This window comes from Hypanus sabinus, chromosome 5, assembly GCF_030144855.1.
Source record: "Hypanus sabinus isolate sHypSab1 chromosome 5, sHypSab1.hap1, whole genome shotgun sequence".
NCBI lineage: Eukaryota > Metazoa > Chordata > Chondrichthyes > Myliobatiformes > Dasyatidae > Hypanus > Hypanus sabinus.
Genome location: NC_082710.1, coordinates 149,534,561 through 149,561,389, shown reverse-complemented (window position 1 = coordinate 149,561,389; position 26,829 = coordinate 149,534,561). Strand labels below are relative to the sequence as shown.

At 46.8% G+C, this 26,829-nt stretch overlaps 4 non-coding genes across 4 annotated transcripts; 1 reads left to right on the top strand and 3 right to left on the bottom strand.

Moving 5' to 3' along the window:
- The first annotated feature begins 3,619 nt into the window (after nt 1-3,619).
- On the top strand, nt 3,620-3,693 carry trnat-agu (transfer RNA threonine (anticodon AGU)). Its single transcript has one exon. It is a non-coding gene; the product is annotated as a tRNA-Thr (tRNA).
- Nucleotides 3,694-13,185: 9,492 nt separating this feature from the next.
- LOC132394878 (U1 spliceosomal RNA) lies at nt 13,186-13,349 on the bottom strand. The gene has a single exon (XR_009512424.1). It is a non-coding gene; the product is annotated as a U1 spliceosomal RNA (small nuclear RNA).
- Nucleotides 13,350-18,580: 5,231 nt separating this feature from the next.
- Nucleotides 18,581-18,744, bottom strand: LOC132394879 (U1 spliceosomal RNA). The gene has a single exon (XR_009512425.1). It is a non-coding gene; the product is annotated as a U1 spliceosomal RNA (small nuclear RNA).
- A 6,504-nt stretch (nt 18,745-25,248) lies between these two features.
- On the bottom strand, nt 25,249-25,414 carry LOC132394898 (U1 spliceosomal RNA). Its single transcript, XR_009512444.1, has one exon. It is a non-coding gene; the product is annotated as a U1 spliceosomal RNA (small nuclear RNA).
- Nucleotides 25,415-26,829: the final 1,415 nt, after the last annotated feature.

The window sequence follows — 26,829 nt, the reverse complement described above, 5'->3', positions numbered from 1 at the left end:
CCATGGACGTCAGAAAGGAGATACTGGGATTCAGCAGAGGGAGGCAAGAAGCCAGAGGTCATGGCTACATGTCTATACAGGTAATCCTTCATCTTCATCAAGGATTTAGGGCGCTTGGCTACAGAGTAAAGAGCAGAACGCACGGGGCTATGATTTCTGAATGACTTTGGATATATATGTCACAAGTGCAGGGCAGATCCAATGAATGTCTGGCTAAAGGAATGGTGTGGAGGGAGGTATTTAGATTTATGGATCACTGAGACTGTTCCTAGGGACAGTGGGACTTGTACAAGATGCTCCTCAACAGGACCAGGTCCAGTGTCTTTGCAGGGAGGGTTGCTGTTGCTGTTGGAGAGGGTTTATACCAAGTTTGCAGGGCAATGAGACAAAGGGTGGGTGTTCAGTTGGAGTGGGAGGTGCAATCAAGTATAGAAGGCAAGGAGCCAATGCATTGGACAGAGCAGATGTGGCTATGATATGGCACATAAGAGGAATGCAAAGCTAATGTCCATTTATTTTAGAGCAAGGGGTTCAGATATGTAAAGCTGATGAATTTAGAGCAATAATCATGACAGGCTTTTGTTGCAGACATGGTTGAAGGGAGGCCAGGACTCAATTGTTTGAGTCAATTCCTTTGTTTGAGTCTTTTGGTCAATTTGTTCAACAGCAGAAGACTACGACTGTACCTAACAAAAGTAACTGATAATGTGGCCACTGAGCCTTGTGGTGGTCTTCTGCTGAGTCACTCATGGTCTTCTGCTGTTGGAGCCCGTCCATTTGAACGTTCGACATGTTCTGCATTCTGAGATGCACTTCTGCATATCACTGTTGTAACGTGTGGTTATTTGAGTTACAACTGGGTGTAATTGGTAAAATTCAGAGATCTGTTGATAGTGAAGATGTTTGTCAAGATGGACAGAGTAATATCAGATAGAATTTAATCTAGATAATTAGGAAGTGATTACTTCGGTACTTTTGAAAGACTAATAAGGGATGCAATGAGGAATGGAGGGACCTGGATGTACAAATCCAAAGGTCCCTGAAGGAGAGGGCACAGATGAGTAGAATGGTGAAGAAGCCATTTGTCATACTCGGCTTTATTAGCTTGGGGACAAAATACTAAAGCATGAAGGTTAAGCTACAACTTTATAGAAGTCTGCTTCAGTCACAGCTGAACTACCGGGTGCAGTTCTGGTCACCATGCTATAAACTTACAAAGTTTCAAATTACATTATTTATCAAAGAATGTATAAGTTATACGCCCTTGAGATTTGTCTGCATAAGCCAGCCACAAAGCAAGAAACCTAAAAGAACCCAATTTTAAAAATTAAAATAAAGACCAATACCCAATGCGGAGAGAAAGGGGGAAATACAAATCATGCAAACAGTTGATGTGAGCAACAACATTCCGAACCAAGTGAGTCCATAGATCCGACCAGAGCAGACGGAAAGGCCAAAGCCCCGGTATCAGTTCATCATATCAGCGGATTTGGAGCACAGCAGCTGGGGCGGTCTTCATAGCCTCAGCACCATGGAGAGAGGAGTGAACGTCACGGGAGAGTGAGCGAAATCGGTTCTCACCTACAATCCTGACACCCTGTCTTTCCAATCTATCTGGGCTGGTGTTTAAATCATCAAACAGCGTAGCAAGGAAGAAACTTTTATATAGGACCTTTCGCAGCCTCTGTCCATCCGAATCCTCTCCAGCTAATGACGCTCTTAGACAGACTGCTGACCCGGGGAGACACAGGGTGGGTGAAATTCAACCCAGTGGGTTGAAGATGATGTGTTTTTGGTAACTGAGAGACACAAATGTAAGCATAAGAAATAGGAAGAGTTCTTTCAGACCATTGATGTTGCCTGACATCTAACAAGTTAATGATTGAACTTTGGCATCAACACCATTTTCCTGCACTGTCTCCAAGTGGGACCTCACACACTTGGGAGAATAGTGCGTGGAACCACTGTGGGAAAGTTTCTGGAGATAGCAAAGTTCAAAGTTCAAAATACAGTTACTATTGAAGTACGTGTACTGCGTACAACCTTGAGATTTGTCTCCTTACAGGCAGTCACAAAATAAGGAAACCCAATAGCATCTATTAAAACAAAGACCACCAAGCACCCAATGTGCAAAACAAAGTTAAACCATGCCATCAATAAAAGTAAGCAAATAACATTTAGAGCTGAAGTTCACAAAAGCGAGTCCACAGCCACAAAGTGATTCAGGGACAATCAAGGAGCCCCTTAGTTGTAGCCCAGAGCCTCAGATCAGCACAGAGATGAGTAAAACTTGCAAGCAGCCTGTAACTCTCCTCCAGCCCCGATACCCTGACCTTTTCAATCCTCCGCAGGACTTAAATCAGCCAAACATCGGGCTGCTCTTCTCTCTCTGGCCCGAACCCTGCCACCTCGACTCTCCCTTGCCTCTGTCCACTCCACAATGGCCATACATTCCTCGCTCTCAGGCCTGGGCCCTGCTGCCTCTATTTGGCCCGTACATGATGCCCTGCCACAACCGTCCTGCACCTCCAAGACTTCAGTTCAAAAATGCCAAGTTGTACAGGTGGTTCAAAAGCTCAGCTCTGAAAGGGGAGTTACAGACTATGGATCGCAGTGATCATTTTCGATCAATAACAGATAACTCCAGGATTGTCTCCACAGTAGTGGAGAAAGTTCCAAGGTACCCATAAGACAGGTCTCTATGGCAATTGGATGTAGATTAAGGACAAACCTGACTGATGTGGGATCTCACCAAGGCCCAGTATAATACAGTTTCTACATCCAATTCTCTTGCAAGAATAACCAATGTACGATTTGCCTTAAGTGTTATACCTGTCCATTCACTCCCTCCCTCACCTCCTTTCAGGGCCGCAAGCAGTTCAACCAGGTGAGGCAACACTTCACCTGCAAATCCGCTGGGGTCGTCTATTGTGTCTGGTGCTCCCGATGCAGCCTCCTCTACAATGTGAAACCCACCATAAATTGGGGAACCACTTCATCAAGCACCTCCGCACCATCTGCCAAAAGTAGAGCTTCCCGGTGGCCAAACATTTTAATTCTGATTCCCATTCCCATTCTGACATGTCAGTCCATGGCCTCCTCTTGCACGAAGATGAGACCACCCTCAGGGTGGAGGAGCAACATCTTATATTCCATCCGGGTAGCCATCAACCTGATGGTATGAATATTGATTTCTCCTTCTGGTAATTATTTCCCTCCCTCTTCTTCTATCCCCACTTTTGTCTTTTTACCTCTTCTTACCTGACTATCACTTCCCTCTGGGTGCCCTCCTCCTTCCCTTTCTCCTATGGTCCACTCTCCACAGATTCCTTCCTCTCCAGCTCTTTTCCTTTCCTACCCTCCTGACTTCACCTATCACATTCTAGCTATCCTCTTTCCCCTCTCTCTACCTTTTTATTCTGATGACTTCCCCTTTCCTTTTCAGTCCTGAAGAAGAGTCTCGACCAGAAACGTCGACTGTTTATTCATTTTCATCGATGCTGCATGACCTGCTGAGTTTTTCCAGCATTTTGTGTGTGTTGCCTCTTCAACTGCTTGCGATACCTGCACATTTGCATTCAGAGACTGGTGTACTGAAACTGAACTGGAGCTCTGTGCTGGCGCCATGGCTTAGTTGGTTAAAGCGCCTGTCTAGTAAACAGGAGATCCTGAGTTCAAGTCTCAGTGGTGCCTGCAAGGTGTGAAATGTTTTGTTACTAATCCACAACAGTATCCATCATGGGCTGTTTTCAATTCACAGACCAAATTGCACTGGGTGGCACAATGATGCAGTCTGTAGACCCATCAGTACCAGAGACCCAGGCTTACTCTGACCTCTAGTGCTGTCTGTGTGGAGTTTGCATGTTCTGTCTGTGACCATGAGAGTTTCCCCAGATGCTCCAGTTTCCTCAGAACATCTCAAAAGATGCATGTATCAGTGGCTGTAAACTCAGCATAGTGGTAGAATCGTGCCCTGAGGTGGGTGGTAGAATCTGGGGGAGTTGGGAAAATGGGTCCCTTTATACAGCAGCACTTTGTAATCCTTCACTATTTAAATAATCCTCACCTCCCTGCTTTTCCTATGAAACATTTTCCACACTGCACCACATCCACCACCCATTCAACTTTAAGGTTATGTGGAAGCATCTTTGCTTCCTCCTTACAATTCACCAGTTTTGTGGGGCTGTTAAATTTAGAAACATTGTGTAACCCTCAGGTTCGGCTAGCAGCCTCTGGCCCAGCCAAACTGAGAAATCTCGTTGGTGTGGATGCTGCGTGATGTGTTGCCTGGTTACAAATCCAAACCGCAAAATATCAGACAGTACACCATCTGCAATTAAACAATTGAACTTTATAAATCTTAATCTGACTACAGGGTTAGTAAAGAAAATAAAAAGGAAAAGGGCCCAGTTTAATGAAACAGTCTAATGTGCACGTTGGAGCTCATGGTTCCGTCCATTTGCTCCCCATCGAACTCCTCTGAGCGATGCTGACCATCGGACCCTCGCTCCAAGTCCATTCCATCCGTCGGTCTACCAACTTTCTCCATTTGTGTCTTCTCTCTTCATCTCTCACTGACAAAAGACCGTGAAATGCCTGGTCTCAGACCACAAGAAAAACAACATGCCTCTCACTGGATGGCACACATTCCAAAACCCCCATTATTTCTAGTCATAATCCAAACATTGGTGCTACTGGGAAACCATTACATTAACAGGGAAACATAACAGGGAGGCCATACAGTAACAGTGAAACCTTACAGTGCATTACAACTGCATTTAGCACCCCCCCCCCATTCAATCCCTGTCATACTTTGTGACATCCAAGGCCCAAGCACTGACAATTATGGGGCCCACCCTGTGAAGACCCCATTTATTACTGTTGTCACCTTTGCATCCTTACGACATTGCAGAGCCCCAGCAGGTTCTGTGGCAGCAAATGTGAGAATTATCTGAATCATGTGCCGAGTACTGAAGACCTGTGCTGACCAACTGGCTGATGTATTCATGGATATCTTCATCCTCTCGCTCCAGCAGTGTGTGGTACCCACTTGCTTTAAGCAAGCTTCAATTGTACTGATGCCCAAGAAGAATGTGGTAAGCTGTCTCAATGACATTCTCCCAGTGGCACTTACATCCACAATGATAATGTGATTTAAGAGGCTGGTGTTGAAGCCTATCAGCTCCTGTCTGAGTGACGACTTGGATCTGCTCCAATTCACCTACCGAAGCAACAGGTGTCATGGTTCCAGTTGGCTATTCCCCTTTAATGCTATTTTCTCCCTGATTATGCCCAAATTTCAGTCATAAGATTTCCAATTGCTGCTAGTTTACTTAATTACGGTACACCTGGTTTTCATCAGAGACTGTGGAGTAAGTACTGGCGTCACTATCACATTGCCAGTTTGTTGGTCTATTCTCGTGTGATACTTCGGTTCCTTGTCCAATTAGAACCGTTAGTTCTAAGTTCCGCTCTAGTTTCAAGATAGTCCCTGTAAATCCCGTCTCCTTGTCAAGATTCCTCCGGTTTGCTGTTCTATGTTCACGTCTACGCCAGCCTCCCCAACTCAGTCCTGCACTTGGGTTCTCCTCAGTCTCCCCGTGCATCAACAGGTCTGCAGCAGATATCTCCTCACTGGCTCTTCACACCACCCTGGATCATCTGGACAACAAAGGTGTATACATCAGGATGCTCTTTATCGACTACAGTTCAGGACTTAATACCATCATGCCCTCAAAACTAATCAGTAATCTCCAAGACCTGGGCTTCAATATCCCCTTGTGCAATTGGATCCTGGATTCCTTCACTTCTAGACCCCAGTCAGTTTGGATCGTCAAAAACATCTCCTCCACAATCTCCATCAGCGCAAGAGCACTGCAAGGACGTGTACTCAACCCTCTCCTAGACTCCCTTTACACCTATGATGGTGTGGCTAAGTACAGCTCTAACACCATATACAAGGTTGCTGATGACACCACTGTTGTGGGCTGTATCAAGGGAGTGATGAATCAGCCTACAGGAAGGGATTGAAAATTTGGCTGAGTGGTGTAATAACAACAGCCTCTCATTCAATGCCAGTAAGACCAAGGAACTGATTGTGGGCTTCAGGAGAGGGAAACCAGAGGTCCATGGGCCGGTAACCATTGGATGATCAGAGGTGGAGAGGGTCAGTAACTTTAAATTCCTGGGTGTCACTATCTCAGAGGACCTGTCCTGGATCTATCATATAAATACAATTGTGAAGAAAGCATGACAGCGTCTCTACTTCCTCAGGTCTGCGGAGATTCAGCATGTCATCAAAAACCTTGACAAACTTCTCTTGTTATGTGGTAGAAATGTGCTGACTGGCTGCATTACGGCCAGGTATGGGAACAGCAATGCCTTTGAGCAAAGTATTCTGCAAAAGGTAGTGGATTCAGCCCAGTATATCAACCCTCCCAGCCATTAAGCACATCTACATGAAATATTGTCAGAGAAAAGTCAGCATCCATCATCAAAGATTCTCACCACCCAGGCCATGCTCTTTTCTCACTGCTGCCATCAGGTAGAAGGTACAAGAGCCTCAGAATTTGTATCACCAGGTTCAAGAACAGCTACTACCCCTCAACCATTAGGCTCTTGAACAAAAGGGGATACCCACACTCATTCTACTTCCTGTGTTCCCACAAACATTGATCTCACTTTAAGGACTCTTTATCTTGTTATTTCATGCTTTTGTTACTTATTGCTATTTATTTATATCTGCATTTGCACAGTTTGTTGTCCATTGATCCTGTTTACAGTTACTGTTTTATAGATTTGCTAAGTATACCAGCAGAAAAAGGATCGCAGGGTTGTATGTGGTGACATGTATGTAGGCTGATAATAAATTTTACTTTGAACTTTGAAATCAGTGTGAATTTACTGTCATAGTCCCAGGGAAGCAGGGAGAAGTTGTTTAGAAAGAGATGAAGAGCTTTGTTGAAGATATTGAATCATGTTTGATGAGGTAACTAAGGAGAAGGGGATTCCAGCAGCAATGGAGTCGGTCTCTGGAGATCATTCTTGGAAATCAAAACACACAAATCTGCATAAAATACCAGTGAGGTAATTTAAAAGTATGACCTCATCACTGGACCTGAAACATTAACTTAGTCCACTCTGATGCTGCCTGACCTGCTGAGCATTTCCTGCAGTAACATGACACAGTTTACTGGAAATAGAACCAATGCAGATAAAAGGTAACATTTTCTTTCAAAAAATAATTGAACAATTGCCTGGAGAGATAAGTAGGAGAAACAATTAATTGGACAATTAATTGATATCCTCAAGAGCTGAGGCTCTTCCAGCATTACCTCTTTCATCCCCTACCTACCTCACTCACAGTCATGCCCTCTCGCCCCAACCATAAACTGTATTTGAGAAAGTTAATTTAATCATCAGATCAAATAGATTTGAAAAAGTGCATATGATGGGAGTAACTGCCTCCAGAAACACAGTAACTTTGAGAAGCAATTGGAAATTGCTCTTAGGAGCAGAGGCATGGAGAGGGAGCCGGAACAAAGGTTGAATTTTGAGGTACACCTATGATCACACTGAAAGATGAGTTAGGGACAACGAGATAAATGCCTCCTGTCCCTGTTTCTGTGTTTCCATATCACACAGCTGGGGAGATAGGGTGAAGATCAGAGACAAGACAGCCTAATTCCTTCTCCATCACTGAGCCACAGAGAGTGGGTGGAAAGAGGGAAGGAGGATCAATCTCACCCTCTGGAATGTTCTGCAGATGCCAACTCACAGAAAGGAAGTCTGTGCACCAAGAAACAGAGTGAAAGATGTCAAAGGTCACACTGCCAGGGTCTGTTGAGGAGGGGTGACTGACCCAGAGCATCAATGAGACCCACTTTTGCCCACAGGACTGCTTTCCCCATGGTGCCCACCCTGTGTGGATGCATTCAGCAGGTCTGCAGTACAACAACAGTGCAGGTATTGGGATGTGGGGCCCTGGTATTCACAATCTGTATCCAAGTTTGGCCGAGGCCACCAGATAACTGTTCCCCAAGTTTGTTCACAGTGTAAAACCTGGTGTGGTAATGAGTGGGGTGGAGGGTGTAAGGGGGCTTCAGGGGGTGTGGACAAATGGGGTGAGTGGGAGAGAACAAGGCCAATGGAACAGTGTGGGATTGTCTGCTCTGGACTCACAGAACAGACTGCAGAATGCTTTTTAAGTACAGAGAGAGGGTGCTGTTGATGCTCAGAGGGAGCGGGGCTGCCTGTACACAGTCACTAAGACCAACATGCAGGTGCAACAGAGCATTATGGGGGTAAATGGTTATTATGAGAGGATTTAATACAGGAGTAACCATGTCTTCAGGCATTTGTACAGCACCTTGGTGAGACCACACCAGGACTACTGTGGAGAAGCTAGAGTACTTGTATAAGGGAGGATGCACTGGGTATAGAGGGAGTGTGAAGAATGTTCACAAACTGGTCCTGCGGATAGGGATTTGCAGGGGTGCATGGCACTCACTGGAGTGCAGCTCTGTCGCCTCTGTAAAAAAAGTCAAAATAAACTAGTGGGGAATTTAACAGCGACCACCTATTAAATAGAGGGAATTTTATGGAAAAGGGGGTTGGGGAGAGGGGATGGTGGCTGGTGGAGAAAATACGACTAATAACATTAGGATAGGATACTTGATCATTTTTGGTGAAAGCCTGGAGCCGTGACTGTTTTTTATTTAGATATTTGTGAAATTTGTCCTCACTCGACCCGTTGTTTTCCCAGCATACCCTGCTGTAGCCTTCCGCCATCTCACAGATCCTCAGTCTCTCTCTCCAGCCTAGGGATGACTGTATACAGATGTGAGCATCTTTTCACTGTTTCCAATGGGTACCATTGGATTCCAGGTAGGAGCTATGTTAAGCAAGGAATGAACATCAAAACCATAAGGTTAAAAGTTGAAAATAATGAAAGAAAAATTCACTGCTCACTTATCTTCGGCCTGATTTTGATGAAATATTCAAGGTAATCATCCAAACTCCTGTTCTACGCCTTGATAAAGTGAATTTAGTTTTCTTTTTACAAGCCAAATGAAAAAGATTAGTTCTAGGCTATAAGCTAGTTTTCTTTTTACAAGCCAAATGAAAAAGATTAGTTCTAGCTATAAGCTAGTTTTACGTCATTTCAACTATCATTAATAGGGGATCAACCCCTTGGCCTCGCTTCAACTGTAGTTGATTGGAAAGAAGCTCTTTTTCTCTTTGTGTTGATAGGAAAAAGAGTAATTTAGTGAGGCAATGAATGAGACGAAACACATTTCCAAACCTCCCAAATGGTTCCTCTCCTCCCCTGTTTACATTTGTCACTTCCAAAATACGGTATTTTTTATTTCTATAGATACGATAATAATTTATGTAAGGATTCAAGTTTCTTTAACTTTTTATATATTTAAAGACTAAACAGGATCGTTATTGGTCTAACCATGTAATGCCGGACGTGTGAGGATATTGTGAGCATCGACACTTACAGGTACATTTCCTGTCCAACTATTTGTGCGAGAGAAACGGTACGAGGCAGAGTTGCCAACCTACTGCTTTTGATACTAATAGTCAGCAATGTTCGTGGCTTTTGCAATAGCCCATTAGACATTCTTTTTTCATACTCGATTACTTTGTTCCAATTTAGGTGGCTAAAAGTGTAAAAAAGCTTATTTGCTTTATTTCTGTTATTTTTATGCCTGCTTAGGAACACTGCTAAGTGCTGTGGGCCCTGCTGTCTGCTCTGACTCAGTCCTATTAGTACGGTTACATCTGTGGTGGTCATGGATTACTCGCTAACGCAAAAGTAAATTTTTCTCACTAACAACCCCATGGCTTCTAAGCAAACAAAGTTAACTTCTTCCTTCCGTAAACAAGCTGAGGAGTGTAACAAGAATAACGTACAAGAGACTGAGAACAGTAAAAGTGACAAAAGCTGTGTTTCAAACAACGACACACACAAGATGCTGGTGGAACACAGCAGGCTAGGCAGCATCTGTAAAGAGAAGCACTGTCGACATTTCAGGCCGAGACCCTTCGTCGGGACTAACCGAAAGGGAAGATAGTAAGAGATTTTTGAGCTGTGTTTCGCCTGCTTCTATTCAAATTCTCCAACTGGCTCCAAATGCAGTTCTAAAAGTAATGGTCCTTCAAAGTCAGGCTTGTATCCCTTGTACTCAGGTGTTTGGACTGAAGAAATGTGGAAGAAAAAGAAGGAAACTTATCTCTGGTTGGACTTCAAGGATGATAAACTTGGGTGTAAAGTATGTGCAACTGCAAACCAAAGTAATCTGACACTTCACTTCGAAGGGTTTGAGGCTGTCAAATGAATGTCAGATGTACCGAGTATCCTATTATGGAGCCAATCAAAGTAAACGCTTGGAGTCTCTCAGAAAAAAAATGTTGATCACAAACTATTAAAAACTCACACTGCTGCTCTAAGTGTTGAACATATAGCTAGTGAAGATGCCATATTTTTCTTTACTTGCTTGATAATTTATGATAATTAGTGAGTGCAACCGTGCAATACTTTTCATATTATTAAATTAAGTATTATATGTTTTATTTTTCCAGTTATACACTGAAATGTAGGCTATAATCTTGTTAATGTCTTAACTATCACTATATTTGTGTGGAGCTCTGGAATTCATACACTTCTTTCATCTTGGTTTAGTGCTTGACATTATAAGAAGCCCTAAGTTCAGGGCTTAAGGTGGAAGGAGTCAATTTTAGAAAACCTAGCAATTATCTGAAACAGAAATTACCACAAAAGTTTTAACTTCAAACTTTCTGCATAATCACTCAAAGAGTTAAACTGCATATGCATGTAACGAGAGCTGTATAGCCTTAGTCCTTCTACCTTGGGTCACAAACTTATCAATCACCCCTCGTACAGCTCCGGCACCTAAAAAATTGGCACTACACCCCTGGGGATTTGCCATATGGGGAGAGATTCAGTCGTTTAGATCTGTACTCTCCTGAATTTAGGAGAATGAAATGGGGTCTTGCTAAAAGGAACAAAATTCCACTCAACGAGGACTAGTGTGTGTTCCCTGATTTCTCCTTCCTGAAGTCCACGATCAATTCCTTCATCTTGCTAACGTTGAATGCAAGGTGGTTGTTGCAACATCACTCAACCAGCTGATCTACCTCACCCCTGTACGCACCCTTGTCACATCTGAGATTCTGGCAACAACATGTCATCAGTGCATTTATAGATGGCATTTGAGCCTACTAACTTTGTGCCATTTTCCTGCTCAATCTCATATCCCAATTTATTTTAAATCCAGAACTGTACTAATGTTCACTGAGCTCAGTGACAAAGCGTGCATTGCCCTCAAGAAGACAGAATTCCTCAGATACATCACACTCTGGGTGAACAGCTTTCGCTGTTCAGACATCTCTGTTCAGGCATCTCTGTTCTGACAGCTGACCCCATTGTGAGATTTCTGTGATCCTGATTTCTGCTTCTAGGCTCTTAGACCTTCCTGGAAACTGAAGACAGTTTGTGACTTTCCCAAGCTGGGGGGCGTGGGGAATGGGTCACACCTGCGCCAATACAGCAGCTCTGAGGGTACCTCACTCCCGATGAATAGGTCCTTCCCGGTTATGGATAGGGACAGTCCAAATTTCGGTTTTACCTGCCCAGTGCACTCCAGCCAATTCTTGTTGCACGCCTCGGCCACTCCGAAAACCATACCAAGCACCTTCAGGTAATCGGAGCTGCTGGTTAATGGGGACACTGGATCGGTCAGGTCAGTAGACGAAGACTATGGTTTTGCTCAGTCTGGGAACAGGCCGGATCTGAACAGAAAACGATTAAGCCGTCCATGTAGAGGGAGGTTTTCGCTTGGGTCCTTCCACTGCCCGGCAGCGTTACGCCTCCCACGCTCTCGTCCTCCGTGATGGCTTCGGCAAAACGTTCAATACAGCACCCAGGCAACACGGGGATAGGGCCATCCTGCCTGACCCCAGACTTGATGGAGAAGCTCTCTATTTCCCTCCCACTGCTTTGGACTGGACTGCAGATGTCTGTGTAGAGCAATTGGATCCAGTTCCTGATTTCCTCCCCAAATCCCATTTCGGAGAGTACGTCCATCACGGAGAAGGCTTTCTGCTGGCCCACGCTGACCGTGAGGGTGTCCCTCAGCAGCACGAGGCTGCCAAAGATTTTCCTGCCAGATACAGCAAAGGTTTGTTCCAGGAGCATCACCTTTCCCAAACAGACTTGACTCTGTTGGCGATGGTCCTGGACGGGATCTTATAGTCCACATTCAGGAATGAAATCGGATCCCAATGATTGATGTCATCCCGTTCCCCTTTCTGTCTGTAGATGAGGGTAATGGTGCCTTTCCTTGTGGGAGAGTCCTTCAGGCTGACAGCTAAACGCATAGCATTGTACCTGACCAGCAGGTCTTGACCATCCTGTCCCACCGAGCCGAGTACAACTCAGCCGGCGAGCTGGTGCGTCCGGGACTTTTAACCGCATCAAAGGAACGGATTGAGCCATTCAGTCCTTATTTGTAACAGGCGAGACCGAGCGGCGACCTTATAGAAGTGCTTATTATTATATGAAGCACGGATAAGGTGCATGGCAACTTTACCCCAAAAATAAGAGTCCAAAATTAAGGGGCATAGGTTCGGGTGTGAGAGGAAAGACGCCTGAGAGGTAATATTTTCACGCAAAAGGCGGTTAGTAAATCGGTTCCGGAAGCTGCAATAGCATACTATAAGAAGCATTTTCTTAGTTGCATGAAGAGGTGAAGCTCTGCGGGATGCGAGCATAACACGGGAAATGAGGACCAGCTGTGATGCCACTGAGGTCGGCATCACAAAGGATTGGCTGTGCAGAAGGGTATTGCCTCTGTCCCTCTCCCCAGAATCAACCGCTTTACCCACCCAGTTTGTTCACGGACTCACAGGGTCGAGGCTCAGACAAAGTCCGGCCCTTGTGGACCCAACAGAGACCCTACCCTCTCTGCTTGGATTTAAGCATCTGCGGATTTTCTCACTCTTGTCTCTGCATCCTGTGCGCCGAGAACGCAGTGTGTGAAGCGCAATGAGAAACGGAAGAAACACATCGCATGCAGGAGCAATTCAACCGGCCTGGTGGGCAAAGCTGGAGGGTTGTCGCTCAGCAAAGTTCATCACTGTTTTTTGTTTAAACATCAGGGGAAAGCGCGAACGCAGTCCCCCACTACCACAAATTGTGCAGTCGAGTATCCCGCATTTGGGGACATCGCAGGCGTCAGCACACCCGGAGTGCAATGGGATAGCCTCATCCTGGAACCTCGGCCTTCCTGATCACCGACAGTTCCCTGCCAGGTAAGTATGCTTTTACACCATTGTCACACTCAGCCAGCCATGCACATCACTCCTTAACATCAACACGACCCAGAATTTCAAACCTTACATTGCATTTCCTCAAAACAAATAGCCTACACACAAATGTACTGCCATGGATTATAATTCGCATCTTGTACATTACTTACAGCCTCCACATATTTCGCACCCGTTGCTTCTTTGCATATTTTCCATTAAAGGAAAGAGCCTGGCTCCTGCCTGCAGTTCCGGGGCTGCCCACTAGGTGTCACGGTTCTTTCATCCGCTGCTGGCGTGCGGCTGGTTAAGGTCCGCGGCTCCCGTCCAGTCTCGACCTCGTCCTCTTCAACAAGGAATTTTGGGCTCTCACTATGTGCACGCAGTCTTAGTTGGCGCTCCTGCAATACAGCTGTGGCAAAGCCGGAAACTAGAGTGTATCAGGCTATTGAGGATTCAGTGAGGGAACGGATGAGTTGCGTATGCTATTGTGTCACCGGGAAGGGCTGATTTGAATTGAAGATCAGTGACCGTAATATTACTGAATTACATAAACCCCACTTAGACTCCATTCCGGCTAAAGCTGGAGATGTAAATCTGAATAAGGACTGTGACAGGAATCAGAAGCGATCGCGGTCATTCACGCAGTAACTGTAATTCAGCAAACGCTCCCCAGGGATGGAAATTGGAACAGTTCCATTGGTGCGGTGACTCAAGGGATACTATTATGAACAGCGGCATTTTTATACAGTAAATTAATTACTTCTCAACAGGCTGGGTCCTCATGAACTTTATTGATAATAAACCCCATTCTGATTCTAATTCTGAAAAGCAGGGCAGCCACGCTGCAGGAGAGAGCCACGGGGGCAAGGATCGGACCCTGAAGCGGGTGGATGTGCTGTAGGAAGCGCCTTCCTGAAGGCAGAACAGTGAGTGACTCCGGAGGAAGAAATGATCAGAGAGCCATGCGGTCCTGGTCCTGGTCTGCATCAGGACCGGGGGTGAAATGAGAAGAATCATTTCTGGAGGATGTGTGGGTGGGAGTGGGCGATGGACCGGGACCAGCGACACAGAAGATTGTAACATCGAAACAGTGAGCTGCTGGTCTCCCGCTCTTGTGTATTGCAGGAACGACCTCTCTGTCGAGAGAGCCTGTCTGATACCAAAATGCTGCGACCCACTGTAGTTTTCCACGGATTCAGGATCTCTTCGGGGCTTTGCTATTGGTTGCATGGTTTGGGGGGGGGGGAGAGGGTCTTTGCTTTTACTGGTGCAAGTTGGGGGAGGGTCAATGTTTCTGCTGTTGTTTTGCGTGGGGGGGGGAGCTTTGGGGTTCTGGTGTTTCTGTTATTCGTTTCTTGGTTTTTTTTTCTGTTTCGTGGTGGAATAAGAAGTTCAGGTTGCGTGCTCAGATGTTAAATTGAACCATTGAACCAGACAACGAAGATCCGGCGGCAAGTCCGCGGCACCGAGTGGGTCAGAAGCAGAGAAGACTCGGAAGGGAATCCGGCCCTTCGGCCCTGCTGGTCCCTGTCAGCTCCAGCGAGTCTCATTCCAGCGATTAAAGGGTTTGATCGCATCCCTTTAAACCTTCCTTATCCATGTGCCTGTGCAAATAACTTTAAATTCTGCAACTGAACCCACCTCCGTCACTTCCTCCCGCAACTCATTCCATATACTCCCGTCTGTGTGAAAATACTGACCCTCGGGTTCCCTTTAAATCTGGGGGTTTCCAACCTATTTTAAGCCAAGGACTAATACCGTTAAGCGAGCTGTCCGTGGACACTGGATCGGGAACCCCTGATTTAAATATTTCCCCTCTTGGCCTTAAAACATTGCCTTTAGTTATGGATTCCCCTGCCTGCCCTGGGAAGTCCGTGTCCTTTCACCTGATCGATGCTCCTCCTGAGTTTATAAGGTCATCCCTCAGCCTTCTTCACTCCAGGGAAACATTTCCAAACTGTCCAGCCTCTGTCTTATACACAAGCCTTCCGGTCCTGATAACATAAATCTCATCTGCGCCTTTTTTTTTTAGTTTAATGCTATCCTCTCCAAAACTGGATAACCCAGGGTTCCGCTCTTTGAGACGAGACAGAGCAGGGGGAACTACCGGGGGAGGGGTGGTGTTCCTACTCTGGGAAACTGTTACGGCAGTGGAGAACTCGTCTAGTGGAGCTATATGGGTGGAACTGAGGAATAATAATGGTAGGACTATTGTAACGGGGCATTATAGAACCCCCAACAGCGCTGGATTCAGAGGAACAAATCTGTAAAGAGGTCACACACACACACACACACACACACACACATATATATATATATATATATATATATATATATATATATATATGAGATCTGAACAATGTGGTTAACTGGCCAACAAATTTACGGATGACACCAAAATTAGGGGCATAGTGGACAGTGAGGAAGACTATCGGAGCTTGTAGCGAGATCTGGACCAGCTGGATGAATGGACTGGAAATGGCAGATGTAATTTAACGCAGACAAGTGCGCGGTGTTGAATTTCGACAGGACCGAGCAGGGTAGGCCTGACACGGTGACCGGTGGAACAAAGGGATCTGGGAATATGGGTCCATCAATCATCGGAAGTGGCGTCACTGGCATATACCACCGTAAAGAAACCTTTTGGCACATTGGCCCTCATAAATCAAACTACTGAGTACAGGATGTGATGTTAAAGTTGTATAAGACGTCAGTGAGGCCTGATTTAGAGAGTGTGTGGTGTTTTGGTCACCTACCGACAGGAAAGATGTAAATAAGGTTGGATGAGTACAGCGAAAATTTACAATGCAGGGACTGGATAGTCTGAGTTTATGGAAATATTGTATAAGTTAGGGGGGTTTTCTTTGGAATGTAGAATATTTGGTGAAAATTTTATAAGAAGCATATAAAATTATGAGGGTTATCGACAGCTGAAGGACATGGGTTAAGGGTGAAAGGTGAAATGAGTAAGGGGAACATGGTAGGGGGGACATCTTCATTCAGAGGATCGTCAGGCTGTGGAATGAGTTACCTGTGCAAATGGTGCATGCGAGCTCCATTTCAAAAATTAAGAGACAAAATAAATATTATTCATAATAAAAATAAATATTTAGAAGAATAAAATGTGCAATGCTTATTTTCATTCTTATATTCACATATATTCTGTTGCGTAGTGCTTAGTTACCAACAAATAGCACTATTTCCACATGTCGACTGCTGGGGTGGTCGACTGCTGCAATAAACCAGGGGCTCCCTCGCCCCAGCCGACTCCTCCCTGCCCAGTACTGGAAGAGCCCTAGGTGCGGCCCTACCCCACCGAGCGCTTTTTGCGCCACTGCGCCGAGCGTCAGTGCGTCCCCTCGTCACGTACACCGTAGCCTGGAATATACTGATCGGCAGTCTTCATCGATCATCTTGATGTCCAGGAAAACCAACAAGTTTCATGGAATGCCCTCCCCTGGGTGGGGCTAGAGGCTGATAGGTTAGGGAGTTGGGCATGTGCATGATAGACATGTGGAGGACCACGCAGGCGGGAGGGGTTATATGGATCATAGACTAGTTTAAAGCATTGGGACAACATCGTCGAGCGAAGGGCCTGTAGTACTGGTGCTTGCCCTAAGGTTCGATCAGTCAAAGGGCGTCTTTCACTGAGTTGATGATCTTCCAGCACAGTTAGTGTCCCTCTCCCTATGTGTCCCTGGGATCAGCCCGTAGATCAGAGCTCCCTTTCGCACGTGTTCAGGATGAACCGCGACATAGGTCCTTGCTTCTTTCTCCACACCCTCTTTGCAAACTTTGCCGAGAGGAGAGCGACCCTCCTACAGGCCCCTCTGGAGAGCGCGCGGTCGGAGAGGTGCTCCGGGCATGCAGGAAGGATGTGACTGCGAGGGGCCCTCTAACCACCAGCCAACAAGGCCTGGGTGCCTGTTGGTGAGATGTCTCGGTGAGGTATTCAGCCAGATGGTCTGGACAGTCTGCTAAGCGACACACTCTACTTCTCCTTTTCGTGCGGCGTCTCAGAATCAGAATCAGCATCGGGTTTGATATCACCGGCATATGTCGTGAAATCTGTTGTCTTTGCGACAGCAATGCGTAACTATAGAAAGATGTGAATTACAGCAATATATATATGGTTAAATTAAATAAGTAGTGGAAATAAAAAAAATAAAAATGTAGTGAGGTAGTGTTCATGGATTAAATGTCCATTCAGAAACCAGATGGCAGAGGAGAAGAGTTTGTTCCTGAGCCATTGAGTGTGTGCTGCACGCTTCTGTACCTCCTTCCAGGTCGTAGCAATGACAACAATGCATGACCTGAATGAAGGGAGTCCTTAATGATTTTTTTTTTAGTCATCCATTGCTCCTTGAAGATGTCCTCCCAGATACTAGAGAGGCTAGAGCCCATGATGGAGCCGGCAGTTTCCAATTCCCTGCACCTTACTTCGATGTAATGCTGTAGCCCCCACCCCCGTACCAGACGGTGATACAGTCAGTTAGAATGCTTTCCACGGTACATCTGTAGAGATTTGCGAGTGGTTCGTTGACATACCGAATCTCCTCAAACTCCTAATGAAGTACAGATTTTGTAGCTGCATCATATGTTGTGTCCAGACTAGCTCCTCAGAGATATTGGCAACCAGGAACTTGATAATGCTCACTCTTCCCGCCTCTGATCCCTCGATGAGGACCGGTTGTTGCTTCCATACCACTCAACTAGCTGATATATCTTGCTCCTGTACGCCCTCTTGTCACCGTGTGAAATTCTGCCAACAATGGTTGCGTTGTCAGCAAATTTATAGATGGCGTTTGAGTTGTGCCTACAAGCTAACGCTTTTCCATTTAGACATGCATATTCAATGCTTTACTTACTGTTCTAGTACTTCACCCACTCACGTGGCACTCTTTTTTAATCAAATACTAGAATAATTGAGGGCCTTCTTCTCCATCCCGATCCCTCCCTCAGAGGAGAAGAACTCTGCACCGTGGTCCTTCCCCAACGAGTTGCACCAAGCTTCAATGCGTCCCTCTGCTGTACACGTACATCTGCACGCTGGGATAAACCAGCGGCAGAGCCCTTCCTGATGTGCTGATAGAATAATAATTTACCAGCCGACTAAAGAGCGACTTTCACCGAACCGAGTTGGTAATCCACCAGAAGCAATTTATTCAAGTAGAGCATAAACAGTAAGTGTCACAGCCCAAACTCCGCTCACAAATTATTAATCTTCCTTTTGTTTAAACATCAGGGGAAAGCGCGAACGCAGTCCCCCACTACCACAAATTGTGCAGTCGAGTATCCCGCATTTGGGGACATCGCAGGCGTCAGCACACCCGGAGTGCAATGGGATAGCCTCGTCCTGGAACCTCGGCCTTCCTGATCACCGACAGTTCCCTGCCAGGTAAGTATGCTTTTACACCATTGTCGCACTCAGCCAGCCATGCACATCACTCCTTAACATCAACACGACCCAGAATTTCAAACCTTTTATATTTATATTTCCGAAAGACAATTCATCTAATCTAGCTCTATGTGTTATCATTCAGATCTTGTAGCCTTTAAACATAACTGCAGCTTTCAAGAATCTCGCACTGCACTCGATTTTGTATTTGCATATATTCCATAATAGGAGACGACCCGAAAACTCACCTGCAGTTCTGAGGTTGCCCGCTAGGTGTCACATTATCCCGGGGTTTCATTCATCGGCATGTGACCGGGACCGGGATGAGATCTGTGGTTCCTGTCCGCTATCAGGTACCCGTCTCTGCTCTTCCTCTACTTGACTATAAGCCTCAGACTCTCACTGTGTGCAGTCAATATCGGCGGGCGCTCCTGGAGGATGGCTGGGGCAAACTCGAGGACTTGGAGTGTCTCTGGTATTGAGGATTGAATGAGGGAACGGATTATTTCCATGTATTGTTGCGTCACTGGGAAGGGTTGGTTTGACGATTAGGGAATTGAGAAACAGTGACCATAAAGTTACAGAATTAATGAAAATACCCACTATGACCCCTTTCTATCAAAAGCTGGGAATGTGCACTGTTCGTGATAGTACAGTAATGAGGGGAAACCGACCAGACCAACAAAATGTTGCTTACAGGATGAAGATTGGGTTGAGGGTCACAATAGTTCCATTGGATCAAGTCCAGAAGGTGTGGAGACTCAGAAGATGTCGTTTTATTATGAACAGCGAACATTTTACACAATAAATAAACTACTTACGTCTGAGTTAAATTGAGTGATGATAAATCTGATCCTAACGCTAATCCTGAAAAGCAGGGCAGCCACACTACAGGAGAGGGTTCAGAGAAGAGCATACAATATGCATCCTGAAATGCTTTTTCTTCGCAAACATCCACGAAAACAGAGAAGTGCGCTAAAGAATGAATGACAGTTAAACTTGAGAACCCCAAAGTTCCCCCCAGCTCAGCCCTCCCGCGCGTAAGCGGCTGCGAGCAACGCCTCCCGTCTAAGTCTGAAAGCGCATCGTTACCGCCACCGAGCACAAGCATGAGATAGACAATAGCAAAGACACAGACTTGCAGTTACCCCAGAGACTATCGCATTTCATCCGACATTCGACAAACCACAGGTTCTCTCCCTCCCTAGTAAGGGAGAGGGAGGTGTCCCCCATTTTCTCAACGAACGGGGAACATAACAACAACCCGCCGGCTTACGATGGTAGAAGTCCGTTTCGTAGCTTTTTTTCGAGCTCTGTGTCCGAAGATCGCAAAGATCCCGGGTCTTCGGGCCCACAGCGAAAGATTTTCCGGCCTCCCGACGACACGCGAGTCTCCTGCCGTGACACCGACCCTCGATCCGCCCGCCCCCGGAGCCCCGAGATCTTGGGCTTCCTAATCCGAGCGAGACTCTCGGCCGAATCTTCGGCATGTCGGATAACGGCCAGTCCTGAAACCTCGAGAAAGAGTCCCATTCCCGCAGGAACCGAGGTCTGCGTGGAACTCCAGGTCGGGGTCCTCAAAAAGATGAATAGAGCTGTTTTGGAAGACGCAAGCAAAGGAGTCGCCGTTTAGCGCCATCTTAACTCGACCTCCATTTTCCAGGGGACTGGAAAAGGGTCTGGGGGTGGAAGTGAGCGATTGACCTGGACAAGGCAAGAAGGATCCGGCGGGAAATCCTCGGCTCAGAGCGGTTCAGAAGCAGAGAAGAATCTCGGAAGGGAAGCCGACCCATCGGCCCTCTCATATACTCAAGCCTTCCAGAACCGGCGACATGAATCTTATCTGCACCCTTTCGAATTTACTGCTATTCTCCCCGTAGCTGGATGATCAGCTCTGTGCGCTGGACTCCAAATGTACCACTCTCATCTTGTGTAGTTGTAACACGACATCCCAACTCCTGCCGCCAATACCCTGACAGAAAGTCAGAGTGCTTTCATTACCGCTTTCCCTACCTGTGTTACCACTGCCGGGGAATTATGTGCCTGCCCTCCTCGGTCTCTCTGTTGTACAACTCTCTGTAGCGCTACCATTTACCGTGCGGTCTCTCGAACCCCACATCCACCTTCTCCCATTGTCCAGCATCCTCACTCCTGTAGCCCCACGTCACCCACCCTCTGTTCACCGTTCTGGAACTTCGGGACCAAGGAGGGCATGATGAGATTGCCTGAAGTGTGATATTTTTAAACTAAAATAAATCGTATTCATAATAAAAATAAATATTTAGAAGGATAACCCAAACATTTCATGCTCACGTTCACACACGATGTGTTATGCAGTGCACAATTACATTTCGTAGAAGAAATGTCACTGTTGCCGTATGTCACCTACCAAGGTACACGACTGCAGTAAATCAGGAACCCCCGCCCATGCCGGTCCCTCCCTGTCCAGTCGTGGAAAACCCTAGAGGTGCTCGGTGTCTGCGCCGAGCGTCAGTGCGTCCCCTCGCCACGTGTCAGCCGGCCAGCCGGCCAGCCGGCAGCATTCCTCCATCACGTCGATGTTCCGGAAAACCACGATGTCCACTGTGGTGGTAGAGGCAGACAGAAGGGAGATTTATGAAACTTTTGGATAGGCACGTGGATGGTGGCAATATGAAGGGCTCTGTAGGAGGGGAATGTTAGATTGATCACAGACTAGGTTATAAGATCGGCAAAACATCGCACAGCGAATGGCCCGTAGTGTGCTGTAAGTTACAGTTAGTTCAAAGGGCGTCTTTCACCGAGTTGATGTTCTTCCAGCACAGTTGGTGTTCGTCTGGGTATGTGTCCCTGGAATCAGCCGGGGAGATCAGGGTACTTTTTGACTCAGAGAACTCTGCTCATTCCCTTCTTAGGTTCCGTTGAGCCGCACCGGGTTAGCAGATCCACTCGGGATCTTCCGCCGCCTCCCCGCTTTCCTCGGGACTCTACGAGGCTGGCATTCGCTTCACTCTACTTGTTCAATCTGACCGTGCTTCACCGGGCTCGTCGCCCTGTTCGTCTTCATGTTGCCACATGCGCGTGGAATTGGAACTGGGCTTGGTTTAATGTTGTCACACGTACCGAGCTGCACTGGAAAACTTGCCCTATTTACTGTTGATAGAGAACATTACACAGGGCGTCAAGGTAAAACAAGCTAAAGCAATAACAAAGCGCTGCTGAAAACGTTCCAGTGTAGAGAAAGTACACTGCAGGCAGAGAATAAGGTGCAAGATCCTGACGAAGGAGACTGTGAGATCAGGACGGCATCTTATCCTACAGGGAAAACAATAAATATTCGTATAGCAGTGGGATGGAAGCTATTCTTGAGCCTGGTGGTAGGTACGGTCTCGCAGGGTTTTGTATCATCTGCCCGATGGGAAAGGGGGTGGGGGGATTCTGAAATGGGTGGGGTCTTTGGCTAGTTTCGCTGCCTTACCGAGGGAGCGAGGTGTAGGCTGGGTCCACGGCGGAGAGGCGTGTTTCCATGATTCTTCCGCGCATCCTGCCTCTCTCTGCACCCTTTTCACTGGCGCGTTCTCGGATCGCAGCCGCTCTGCTCTCTCCCCTTTATTCTTGTTTCTCCTCTGAGGGCGAAGAACGCTGAGCATGTCGGTGTCGGTCAGTCGTTGTGACTCCGGACGGTCTCGATGTCTTGGTGTGACGGCCCACACTCTGCTGTTTTTGTCGACAGCCGACTCCCCAGCTCTAGCTGAACCCCCGCCCCTCGGATTAACTCCATGGATTTATCCTGGGCCGTCTGAAATCGACTGGAATCGTATTCCTGCGGGTGCGCCCACTGACCCGGATTACTGTACCATTGTGTGGGGCCTGACAACGCACCTGCAGTTCTGACAACAGCCACTAGGTGTCACCATCACCAATTTTAATTAATCGATTGCGGGCTTGTGACTGGGATCCTGCCCGCTTTCAAACCCCGCCACTGCTTCGTCCTTTTCGTCTCGGACCACCAGGCCTTCACCGTGAGCAGACAGTCTCAGCTGGCGTTCTCCGGAGCTCATAGCCGGCGTCACAGAGACAGAGAATTTATTAAGGGGTCGGGCAATTTGCATGTGCTGTTTTGTCAGAGGAATGGGTAAATTGAGGAACCGTGACCATAATATCACGAATTGATATCAATATGTATTCATTATGATTTTGTTCCGCCTAGGGCTGAGGACTTAAAGATAAATAAGGGTTGATGCGGGACTAAGTGGTCACGACCATTCGCGCACTGTTGTGAACAGTAATGCGGGTAGACTCACTAAGGCAACACGCTTCCTACAGTAATGTAGAGTAAAATTTTTATCAAAATGCGTATACATTATCATATACTGCCATGGGATCCAGTGTCTTGCAGGAGTTACAGGAAAACAATGAAACAGAATAGAATAAACGAAAAAAGACTGACAACCAATGTGCGAAAGAAGACAAATTGTGCAAATTAAACACAATACTGAAAATCTATGAAACGCTCTGGTTTCCTCGGCTGCGGAAGTCTAGGGAAGACAATCTCCGGTCCTTCCAAACGTGGGAGATTGAGACAGCTCGGGCTCACCTCAAACCCCACTGTCAGTGTGGATGTTGTGTAATTTGCTACTTTGTTACGAATTCGTACCACGAAATAACGGACAGTACACTGCACACAGTTAAAGGTATCACATTTATTGATCTTACTTAAGTAAAGGGTTAGTAAAGGATAACAGAAAGAAAAGGGCCCATTCTAATTAAACAGTCAAATGTGCACAGGTTTGGAGCTCATCTTGAACTTCTCTGTCACTCACACGCTGGGCCCTCGGCCAGTGCGAGCGCCCACACCACCTTCCGAACGTCGCTTGCAATCCATCTCGAACAAACGGGTCTCCCACTGCTGTTCTGTGCCAGCTGCTTGTTTTCCGCTTATGTTGGGGTTACTGCTGAAGACAAGACATGATGTGGAATGCGTGCCATCCAATTGACGGGAGGTTTTTCTTGGAGAGGGACAGTAAGGTCGGACTTGGACTTTTGTTGACAGGGAGATGAAGGGAGAACACTCAGGGGGTCAGTCAGCTTCTGCAGAAAGAGAAACGGTTAATGGTTCTGGTGCAAGATCTTTGTCATATCGGACACTAGTTGGAGAGCCTCAATGCGTGGACAGTCGCCGGAGGGATGTGATGTAAAAATGAGTTCCGTCACGGAGTGTGGTGAAATTCCTGATTCTGGAGATCTTTGGAGACGAGACCACTCGGGGTATATAAAGATATAAATACGGTTTGAAGCAAACTGCGTTTTGAGACTCTAGGGAACCGGAACAGAGGCGGTGAGGTCTGTATTGGATCAGTGATGATCAGATTTAAGGCCAAATGGGCTGATTCTCTGCGCCTCGTGCTTGCATTCCCTCTGCCTCAATCCACCCTTCTCAGTATTTTTTATCCATCTTTTTGCCCCCCCCCCGACTCCAACCCTTCCACCCCTAGCTCAACCTGCCCGTAATCCTTACCTTTCCCTCAGTTCATCACTTACCTTGCCTCACCCCTCCCCTTCTCTTCTTTATACTGGAGATTTCCGCTCTTCACTCGGTCGTGATGCCGGCCTGACCCTGAAGGTCTACAAATTGCTGAACAATCACCCATTCCCCCCGCCCCCACCTGTACTGCTTGATCCGGATCCGAATCAGAATCAGAATCAGATGCAGATTTTATATCGCTGGCGTATGTCATCAAATGTCTTGTTTTGGGCGACAGCAGTACGGAGCAATGCATTATGAAAAGTATTAACTACTTTAAAGAAGACAGATTGTGAAATGACGCTCCGGATATGCAGGAAGGATTTGACTGGGGCAGAGTGGGATGGGGTGGGAGGGTGGAGGGTAACTCCCGCCCGCCGCCAGCCAGGCGGAGTCTTTGTGCCTGTTGGTGAGGCGTGGGGATGAGGGATGCCGCCGGATGGTCTGGGCAGAGGGTTCCGGAAACATCCCATTCCCCACGTGTTCAAAATAGACCTAAAGAACGTGGTCTAAAATGCCCGAACCATCCAAGTCACGCGTCTTTCATTATCTTGGTCCATGGGGGAAAACCACAGACCGAGTGATCGACCCTGGCTCGGTCGCCTGGCCAAGGGTGTCTAATGTTCGAAGACCCGAGGCTGCTACCAGGTTAATAGAACCAAGTTAATAGACCAGCTTACTGAAAGGTGTGGTCCAGATCAAAGTGACAGGGTCTTCTGTATTTAGATCAAGGAACACAAGAAGGATAGTTTTCCTGCCGCCCACAGAGAACTTAAGTCTGGTTTTTACACCCCGACGAACTCCTGTGTCCAGACAAATCACTGGGCGGATGCTGGGGTCAAAGCAACACGCTGGAGGAACTAGCAGATCGGGCAGCATCCGTGGAAACGAACAGTCAACGTTTCGGGCCGAGACCCTTCGATAGGACTCGTGTCCCTGTCATTCAGCATTTGGAAACATTAAATACAGCTTACTTAGAATCATTACATTCTATTTTTTTGTGTATTAGACCAGTACAGAGCGCGAACTCAGTCCCCCACTAACACAAATTATCCAGTCGAGTATGCCGCATTTGGGGACATCGCGGGCGTCAGCACACCCGGAGTGCAATGGGATAGCCTCGTCCCGGAACCTCCGCCCTCCTGATCACCGACGGTTCCCTGCCAGGTAAGCATACTTAACGACCCTTTGCACACCCAGCCAAACACATACATCACCCCTTAGCTTCAGCAAGAGCTACCAATTTCCGCTCAGCTCAGCTGGTGCAAAAAGACACAAACGTGGCTCATGCTTTATCTTAGTTTTACTTTAAAATATTACAGCCCTTCAACGTTCCACACTGTTTTATTTGCATATCTGCCCTACGGGGAAACAGTCTCCGACCAGCCACCTGCAGTTCTGAAACCAGCCACTAGGTGTCCCAGCACAGCAGATTCACCGACTGCGGGCGTGGGACGGATCCGGACGCGGATTCTGTCCCCAGGACACAGCCAAGCCGGTTCTTGGGGTGCCTCAAGCTATTGAGGATTCATTGACGGAACGAACCGATTGAGGATCTGCCGTCCGGAGCGGTGACTATAACATCACAGAACTGATATGAACACAATGTGATTTCCTTCCATCTAAATCAGAGAAGTTAAATCTGAATGAGGATTACAACATCAGAAATGAACGCGGCATTTCAGTGTTGGAAGAGAAGTGGAAGTAGGCTCACTAACGCAACACAGCGTTTCATACGGTAAAAAGAAGAACAATTCATGATTACAGTGCTATCTAATACGCTATGGTATGCAGCCACGAGATACGGTGGCATGCATTTTCCGGAAAATGAGGAAATACAACAGAATTTGCGAAAAGCTAGAAAATAAACAAGACTGCCCAGCAATGTGCAAAAGAAAAAATGTAAACAAAATAAATGTTATTAAAAAAAAACTACAAAATTACCTATTCATCCCCTCTTTCTCCAGTTGGTGAGGAACCCTACTCCATGGACATTCCCTACTTACCCTTTGTGGTGGCAGCGCTGAGCTTCAGGGCATCCCGCAGCACGGACCCTGCAGCCTGGACTGAGCCAATCAGCAGCATTCCTCCACGGACATCGCGATGTGCTGGTAGACCAACAAGTTTCGGGTGACCAAAGTTTGCCATGGTCCCGATTGTTAATCCACTATTTTGCCCCAAATCTCCTTTGATTATGCCTTGATTCCGATCCTTAATTTCCCACTTACTGCTAATTCGCTTAATGCGAGCGCACCTGGTCTCCATCAAGCATGGCAGTGTAAGAATCCCGGCGTCACAACCTCTGGTCTACTCCCGTGTGGTAATTTCGATTCCCGACCGCTTAGAACCGGTAGTTCTAAGTTCAGCTCCAGTTTCAAGATATTCCATGAAAACCCCGTCTCCGTGTGAAGACTCCATATCAGAGCTCCGTGTCAAGATTCCTCAACGTTCACGTTGTCGCAAGCATCCCAGCTCAGTCTCTGTGCCTGTGTCCTGCACCTCAGTCACAGAGTTTGCCTTTCAGCGAGTTGGTGATCTGCCATTGTCGCGGTTTTTCGTGCCTCACAAATGACCAGGAGACGCAGAAGAT